The following is a 10,027-nucleotide window of genomic DNA, read 5'->3' as shown; positions in this document are numbered from 1 at the left end:
GTGAGTCTCAAGTAGAGGCACTGAGCGGTTATAACGAAATTTTAATTTTTAATTAAAAATAAATAAAGAAATTTATAAATAGAAAACAAGTAGCAAGGGTGAGTAAGAAGCACTAGGCATTAATGAATGTATTTTCATTTGTATTTCAGAATAATGAGAGTAATTTCTAATTTCAAGATAAGTAGTGTTTTGTAAGTAAGAGGCACTGGACGTCAATGAATGAGAATTTTCATTTTTGCTTAGAACAATTAATGTGATTTGATTGTGGATTAAATTTTCAGTACTGAGTATCAAAGAGAGGCACTGGACGGCTATGAATGAGCACTTCTTTTTATTTTATTTTGAGAAAGATTAACATTTTATTTTTATTTTTAAATAATTAAGAAATTCATTTTTATAATCATGTAAATTTATTTCGACCGTATAATATCGATGTGGTTTATAATACAAAATTATTTTATTTATTTTAACCCCGCTTTTCAGACTTCTGTTCTCAATGGGGGTCCGGCCGAGACCGGAAGGGGACTCCAGGCTGATCAGTACATTAAGTTTTGGCAGAATAAGTTTTGGCGGTATTACATACTTTTTTCAGCCTGGAGAGTAATGCGGCGATGGGCCGACTTTTGGGAAACTGCACGCATTTGCCTGTGCCCCCACCGGTAGCACTGAGGGGCTTGGGGAAACCATCGAAAAACCCAAACCTGTACAGCCCGGCATTGAGTTACGAGCACCGATGTTCACTGAAAATTAAATTTCAGCTCACACCGGGATTCGAACCTCCACCTCACCAGTCCCAAGCAAGCATGACAAGCATTATACCGCTTAGCCATGGGACTGGCATAATACAAAATTAAACAGTTATATTCAACATTTAAAATTAAGTATTCATCATCTAAAATTGATTTTCAACTGGAAAACTAATAATGGATTAAATATTATTAATTTAAACATCCGAAAATTGATGATTTAAATGCTAATATTAATTTTCAAACAAAAAATTCATGATTTATTAGAAATTATTGATTTTCATAATTTACAATTAATTATTGATAATCTGAAATTTCTTTAAATGATTTAAATTGATTTATTTAATATCTGAATTAATATAAAATTAATCTTTATGATATAAAATTGATGATTTCTAGTCTAAAATTGATTTTTATAGTAACAAATTATTTATTTATACCCAAAATATTTCCCAAACAACACTTAATGATTTATTAGATATTATTAATCTTTAAAATTGACAATTGATCATTCATAATCTCGAATTGGTTTCTTTCACATTAATTCATTTACTTTTTATCTAAAATTAATTTTTTCATTAGAAAATGTATTAAATTGATTAAAAATTAGTTTTCATAAAATAAAATTAATTATTTATAGTCTAAAATCAATTTTAACAATAAAGCATAAATTTAAAATATTTAACATTAATTATTTATAATCTCAAATTATTGTTCATACTTAAGAATTAATTTGCAAGGAAAAAATCAATGATCTATAATCTTAAATTAATTCTTCATCAAAAATTGATAATCTATTGTTTATTCTTCATTTCTATGATTGAAAATTGGTTATTCCACATTTAAAATTAAATTTATATCTTACATTTATTACTTTTTATCAAAATCAATTTTTATGATAGCAAATTAATATTCAAAATTCTCAATTAATTTTAATGATAAACAATTAATTAAAATAATTCAAGATAAATTATTTCTGATGTCAATTTAATTTCTGTGATTTGAAATTGATTTTGATAATCTCGAATTAATTCTTACAATATTATATTTAATTCTATAATTTCCAATCAATTATCTATAATATACAATTAATTTAAATAATTAAAAATCACTTATTGATAGTCGAAAATTAATTTTGATGAATAAAAATTAATTATTCATATATGCTATTAATTTCCGTACAAAAAATCAATTATTTATCCAAAATAATTAGAATTTATTCTATAAAAATTAATTATTATAATTTAAAATTATTTTTTATAATCAAAAATTAATTTTTATGATACAAGGTAAAAGCCCCAATAGATGATCACGTACCAGTATATGATCACTCCATGTATTTGTATATCTATATTCACAAATATAGGTTTACAAATACATGGAGTGATCATATACTATGATATCTATTGAATTTTACCTTAAAATTAATTTGAATACTGTAGACTCTATTTTTAGGATTCTAATAAATTTCAAAAATTTAAAATCGATTTTTATGATAAAAAATTAATTTTTTATAGTCTTCAATTGAGATACACAATTGAAAACTAATTATTTACTATCTAACATTGATTTTTAAACAAAAGAATTAATGATGTATTCGATATTATTAATTTTTCTGAATAAAAATTAATTATTTATAATCTTAAATCAATTCTTCATAATCTTAAATTAATTAGCTTGAATTTAAATCTTTATTATTTAAATTCAATTTCGATAATATAAAATGAATTTTTCTATCATAAACTTAATTATTTATAATCTAAAATGAATCATTATATTATAAAATTGATTATGTTTGTCTCAATTTCAATTTTCAAAGTAATGAAATGATTTGAATAATTAGAAATTAATTGATTATGATTATTTTTGGTTCCATGCGTTTTTCATCCTTGGACAAAAATATCCCCGACAAAATATCCTCGACAAAATATCCCCGGACAAAATATCTTTTGAGACAAAATATCCTCAGACAAAAATATCCTCGCGACAAAATATCCTCGTAACAAAATATCCTCGCGACAAAATATCCCTCGCGACAAAATATCCCCGTGACACAATATCCCCGACAAAATATCCCTAATAAAATACGAATTATCGAGGAACTAACATATAATTGTAAGACAAAAAGATGGAGGATGTAATTAAAAGAAATAAAAAACAAGTTAATATTTTATAATAAATATTTATTTTTAATCAGTCTTTCATTTTATAAATATTTAACACTAACTTTTATTATCATTTTTAATTTTTTTTATTATTATCATTATTATTATTTAATAATTTATAATTAATAATAATTATAATTTTAATTAATTAATTAACAAATAATAAACTACAATGATTTGCACAGAATTGTGCGTACAAATCTCAAACAAGATGTCGGACATTTATTGCAAAAAGCAAACAAAACATTGTAATCATATTTCACTAAATAAAAATTTTTGGTTATCATTTTTATATAAACTAAATAAATACAAATTAATTAATTACATAGATTTTACTCAAATAAATGAAAAAAAAAAAAGGTAAAACAAACGAATGAGTATCTCCAAAATAAATAAACAATTAACGTAGATAATTACGTACAATTGAAGGAAATAATCTTAGCAACATTTCGTAAATACTCAAATTTGTTATTTGAATCATAATTATTAACTATTCTTTTTAAGCGTTCATCGTAGTTACGGAAACCCTTACGGCTATTTGAAGTATTCAATCCAGTAACAATATGATTCATATTCAACTCTGTTTGAACTTGTTCATCTTTTATGGACTTTAAAAATGTACCAATAGAAGCGTGATGAACACCAATATTACGATTCAAACGGTTGTGCCATCCTTGTACAGGATTATTGGTTTTTATATGATCATTTTGTAACCGCTTGATGACAGTTCCACAATGATATGTCGAATCGAGGTTTTCCCCGTTTCTTTTTATTGCGACAAATTTTTCCGATCCAAGTAGGCTCGAAATAGCGTAACTATTCCTCTAACTGGTCACTATTCTGTTCATAGTACTCAGATGCCACAATTAATTCATAAGATTCAATAACATCAGCTGTTGGAGAGAACGCCAATGCCACAAGCAAGCGCACATTCAACGCAAAAGTTATATTTGTGTCATATAACTTCTGGAGTTTACAAGCCTGAATTTGACGCCAAACACATTGATTGAAATGAAAATAACAGCCTGATAATTTTACTCCTGAATATATTTTTTTAAACGCTCCAATAAATGCCTCTTCGAAATCTGTCATCATATTATTTGGTATAAAATTTGGCAAAGATTGGCGTAAAATCTTCAAAAATTTACATAAGTACACTGAGACTTATCAGGAGCCAACATATATACCAGAGGTAACGATTTACCGTCTTTATACCCATAAATTGAATAAAGTTGATTAAAAATTCCAGGTACACTTTTGAAAGTACCATCTCCCAACCATTGCTCACAAGATGATAAATAATTCAAGTTTTTTCTGAGTCGTAAATATGATAAATCTTTTTTTATTCCTCCGCTATCGCGTAATAAGAACAAGTCTCCAGAATAAGTATGCTTAAATTCATCCGTCAACTCCAAATCTACACGAAACGATGGATTGTGCAATTGAGGATTATCCTTTACTCGAATTCTATTCACAGACCGTGATAGTGACACAGGCTTGGGCATTACAGCTGATACAGGTGATAATACACCACGTAAGACACGATTAATAACAACAGCAGGCTTATCATCAGTTTGTTTTGATTTTTCATAATTTTACCTTTTCAGAATCTTAGCCGCAACAACAGAAGGGTCACCTGCGTGCTTATGAAAGCATAACATTCCGTCATGAAATAGTCATTTTTCCCTTTGAGGACGGTACAAATTTCAACGGCATAACGAAAATTTATAACTTTTTACAATTAATTACAATCATTAAATTTTCACAATTACATCAATTAATATTCTAATATTTACAACTTTGACTTTCAACTTTAACTCAGTACGTGTGCTATCAGCTGACATATACTCCAATGATATAAAATACGCTGAATATCTAACTATAGAAACTGAGTGCAGATAAATAATCAAGCGAGAGATGTCACTACTTGGACATTTTTTGAGCGCTAAAATTCAAATAACAAAATATAGTCATTTGAACACAATAGGAACATTTTGAAGCGCGTATTTATGAAGAAAATTATGGATATTTTTATTATTTAAAAAAACATTTCAAAGCACGTATTCATCAGGAAAATTATAAATATTTTTATCATTTAAAATTAAAAATTACAAAAAAATTTTTCGTAAAATTTCATTTAAATTTTGAAACAACATATAATCATGATTTTTGTGTGTATTAATTCGATAATAAACTAACACAAACGGGGGTAATCGTGTTGCGCTCTTTAAACATGATTTTTGTGTGTATTTATTCGATAATAAACTAACACAAACGCTTGGGTAATCGTGTTGCGCTCTTTTAACATGATTTTTGTGTGTATTTATTCGATAATAAACTAACACAAACGCGGGTAATCGTGTTGCGCTCTTTTAACATGATTTTTGTGTGTATTTAGTCGATAATAAACTAACACACAAACGCGGGTAATCGTGTTGCGCTCTTTTTAACATGATTTTTTGTGTATTTATTCGATAATAAACTAACTCAAACGCTTGGGTGAATCGTGTTGCCCTCTTTTAACATGATTTTTTGTGTGTATTTATTCGATAAAAACTAACACAAACGCGAATAATCGTGTCGAAGATATTTTTATTGGGATATTTTGGTCCGGGGATATTTTTATTGGGGATATTTTGGCACGAGGATATTTTGTCACGAGGATATTTTGTCACGAGGATATTTTGTCTGAGGATATTTTTGTCTCGAGGATATTTTGTCTCGAGGATATTTTTGTCCGGGGATATTTTGTCGAGGATATTTTGTCGGGGGATATTTTGTCCGAGGATGAAAACGCCTGATACCCATACTATGAGCGTGAATCAATTTTTAGAAGACAGTCAAGACTTTAATAATATAACGATTCTTTAGAATATAATATCAAACAAACATTCGAAGAATCTTTAGTTCAATTTAATCAAATACAGGAGGAAGAAATGAAATTTCAATAATAATAAATATTAACATCATGTATTAAGCTTTTGATGTATAAAACCGATAATTTTGATAAATAAAATATATAATAAACTAAGAATTGACTAATGAATTTTTGAAAAATTTAAATGCTAACTAAAACGATAAATACAGTGAAAATTATGTACATAGAAAAATTTTTGAATAAACTATAGAAAATTTATGAAATTGAAAAAATTCAAAAATGAGATGATAAAAAATAAAAGTAACCAAAATAAATAAGATAGAAAAAGAAATTAGATAAAAAACACCAGACAAATAAGATTTTATTCGCAAAAATGACAAATACAAATTCAGGAATGGTCACGTTTTTAATACACATAAATTTTATGTTCTTATATATAGTATATTACGACCTAAGGCCAGAAAGTCGGTTTACTCAGGAAGAGCGTACTTTCGGCTAAGAGAGCAAGAAAAATAAATTCTATTCTATATTGTTGAAAATAAAAAAAAAAATCAAATTTAACCTTAATGAAATGAAATTTAATAATAAACCAAATTACTAATAAACACGACAATAAGAACTCTTGGATTGTATTAATCATTTTGCCATGGTATAGGCCTACTGAGGGACCCGCCATGTAAAAGAAAGGGGAACGCGTCGTTTTACACAGTACCTCAAAGGGTGATGCGGAAATCTGTGTCAAGACAGATTGACCGACACACGAATATGATAAAAGGTTACTTATAAGTACAATACAAATTGTAAAAAAAAAAATTGTTCAAAAGTTGCGTCATGAGGACAAATGCAATAGTTAGATTTCTATGAAATCTACTGAAAAACGACTGCAAAAGTAAAATTCCATTAAAAACCTACAGACGAATAGGTTATTTTCAGTTTAGGTAAATAAAATTACATGAAAATTGAAGCTTGTTTAATGGACTTTAAAATGATATTTACAAAAATTCGATAGGTTATTTCATTCAAAAGTTATGCGCGAAAAGAATCAGCCAAAAGTAAATTTTTAGGATTTTGAAAATTTTGAAACCATATAATTTCTGAACTACTTGACCGATTAAGCTCATCTTTGAACTTGGCCTTGGTATTTGTCTAAAAATGAAGTATGTTGAGTTTGAAAAGGATCCATTAACAACTATAGACGCTATCGTCCGGATAAGCCGCGTTATATCGTATATATATATATATATATATATATATATATATATATATATATATATATATATATATATATATATATATAAATACATACATATATAAACTTTTGAACTAATGGCATTTTCTGAACCAGCTTGACGAACTAAGTCAGAAAATACCAAAATTTTTCAAAAGTTGCGTCATGAGGACAAATGCAATAGTTAGATTTCTATGAAATCTACTAAAAATTCCATTAAAAACCTACAGACGAATAGGTTATTTTCAGTTTAGGTAAATAAAATTACATGAAAATTGAAGCTTGTTTAATGGACTTTAAAATGATATTTACAAAAATTCGATAGGTTATTTCATTCAAAAGTTATGCGCGAAAGAATCAGCCAAAAAGTAAATTTTTAGGATTTTGAAAATTTTGAAACCATATAATTTCTGAACTACTTGACCGATTAAGCTCATCTTTGAACTTGGCCTTGGTATTTGTCTAAAAATGAAGTATGTTGAGTTTGAAAAGGATCCATTAACAACTATAGACGCTATCGTCCGGATAAGCCGCGTTATATCGTATATATATATATATATATATATATATATATATATATATATATATATATATATATATAAATACATACATATATAAACTTTTGAACTAATGGCATTTTCTGAACCAGCTTGACGAACTAAGTCAGAAAAATACCAAAATTTTTCAAAAGTTGCGTCATGAGGACAAATGCAATAGTTAGATTTCTATGAAATCTACTAAAAATTCCATTAAAAACCTACAGACGAATAGGTTATTTTCAGTTTAGGTAAATAAAATTACATGAAAATTGAAGCTTGTTTAATGGACTTTAAAATGATATTTACAAAAATTCGATAAGGTTATTTCATTCAAAAGTTATGCGCAGAAAGAATCAGCCAAAAAGTAAATTTTTAGGATTTTGAAAATTTTGAAACCATATAATTTCTGAACTACTTGACCGATTAAGCTCATCTTTGAACTTGGCCTTGGTATTTGTCTAAAAATGAAGTATGTTGAGTTTGAAAAGGATCCGTTAACAACTATAGTCGCTATCGTCCGGATAAGTTGCGTTATATCGTATATATATATATATATATATATAGCATATATATATATATATATATATATATATATATATATATATATATATATAGCAAATACATACATATATAAACTTTTGAACTAATGGCATTTTCTGAACCAGCTTGACGAACTAAGTCAGAAAATACCAAAATTTTTCAAAAGTTGCGTCATGAGGACAAATGCAATAGTTAGATTTCTATGAAATCTACTAAAAATTCCATTAAAAACCTACAGACGAATAGGTTATTTTCAGTTTAGGTAAATAAAATTACATGAAAATTGAAGCTTGTTTAATGGACTTTAAAATGATATTTACAAAATTCGATAGGTTATTTCATTCAAAAAGTTATGCGCGAAAAGAATCAGCCAAAAAGTAAATTTTTAGGATTTTGAAAATTTTGAAACCATATAATTTCTGAACTACTTGACCGATTAAGCTCATCTTTGAACTTGGCCTTGGTATTTGTCTAAAAATGAAGTATGTTGAGTTTGAAAAGGATCCATTAACAACTATAGACGCTATCGTCCGGATAAGCTGCGTTATATCGTATATATATATATATATATATTATATATATATATATATATATATATATAAATACATACATATATAAACTTTTGAACTAATGGCATTTTCTGAACCAGCTTGACGAACTAAGTCAGAAAATACCAAAATTTTTCAAAAGTTGCGTCATGAGGACAAATGCAATAGTTAGATTTCTATGAAATCTACTAAAAAATTCCATTAAAAACCTACAGACGAATAGGTTATTTTCAGTTTAGGTAAATAAAATTACATGAAAATTGAAGCTTGTTTAATGGACTTTAAAATGATATTTACAAAAATTCGATAGGTTATTTCATTCAAAAGTTATGCGCGAAAGAATCAGCCAAAAGTGAATTTTTTAGGATTTTGAAAATTTTGAAAACCATATAATTTCTGAACTACTTGACCGATTAAGCTCATCTTTGAACTTGGCCTTGGTATTTGTCTAAAAATGAAGTATGTTGAGTTTGAAAAGGATCCATTAACAACTATAGACGCTATCGTCCGGATAAGCTGCGTTATATCATATATATATATATAGAGTATATACAGCAGCAGCATATATATATATATATATATATATATATATATATATATATATATGTTGTTGCTATACAGTATATATATAGGCATATATACTGTTATTGCTATACTGGCTGTTGTTATATATGCATATAAATACATACATATATAAACTTTTTGAACTAATGGCATTTTCTGAACCAGCTTGACGAACTAAGTCAGAAAATACCAAAATTTTTCAAAAGTTGCGTCATGAGGACAAATGCAATAGTTAGATTTCTATGAAATCTACTAAAAATCGGTAGAGAGTGTTAAGAAGAGGAACTTGGCGGCAATGAATAAATTTTTATTTTCATTTGAATAATTAAATTAATTTTAATAAGAAAATTAGTAATTATTGTCAGTAACATGCAATGGGTAGCTATAAATACATTTTTATTCTCGTTATGAACGATTAAAGTAATTTTTTCTTAAAAAAATCAGTAGTGATAGTAAGTTAGAGGAAGTAGGCGGCCATAAATGAATTTTTATTTTGATAATTCAAAAGAATTAAAATAGTTTTAAAATAAACATTAAGGAGTGACGGTCAGTCAGAGGCTTTAGGCGGCAATGACTGAGTTTTTAATTTTTATTTGGAATAATTGAAGCAATTTTGAATCAAAAAATTACTAACGAGTATCAGTTAGAGGTACTAGGCGGCCATAAATGATTTTCAACTTTTATTTAGAATAATTAAAGTAATTTTAAATAACAAAAATCAGTTGTGAGGGTTAGTTAGAAAACTGGGCGTCGACGAATAAATTTTTTTTCATTTAGAGTAATTAAATTCAATTTAATTAAGATATAAGTGATAAGGGT

Source organism: Cotesia glomerata, linkage group LG6 (genome assembly GCF_020080835.1).
Source record: "Cotesia glomerata isolate CgM1 linkage group LG6, MPM_Cglom_v2.3, whole genome shotgun sequence".
NCBI classification, from domain to species: Eukaryota; Metazoa; Arthropoda; class Insecta; order Hymenoptera; family Braconidae; genus Cotesia; species Cotesia glomerata.
This window is presented reverse-complemented; position numbering follows the sequence as displayed.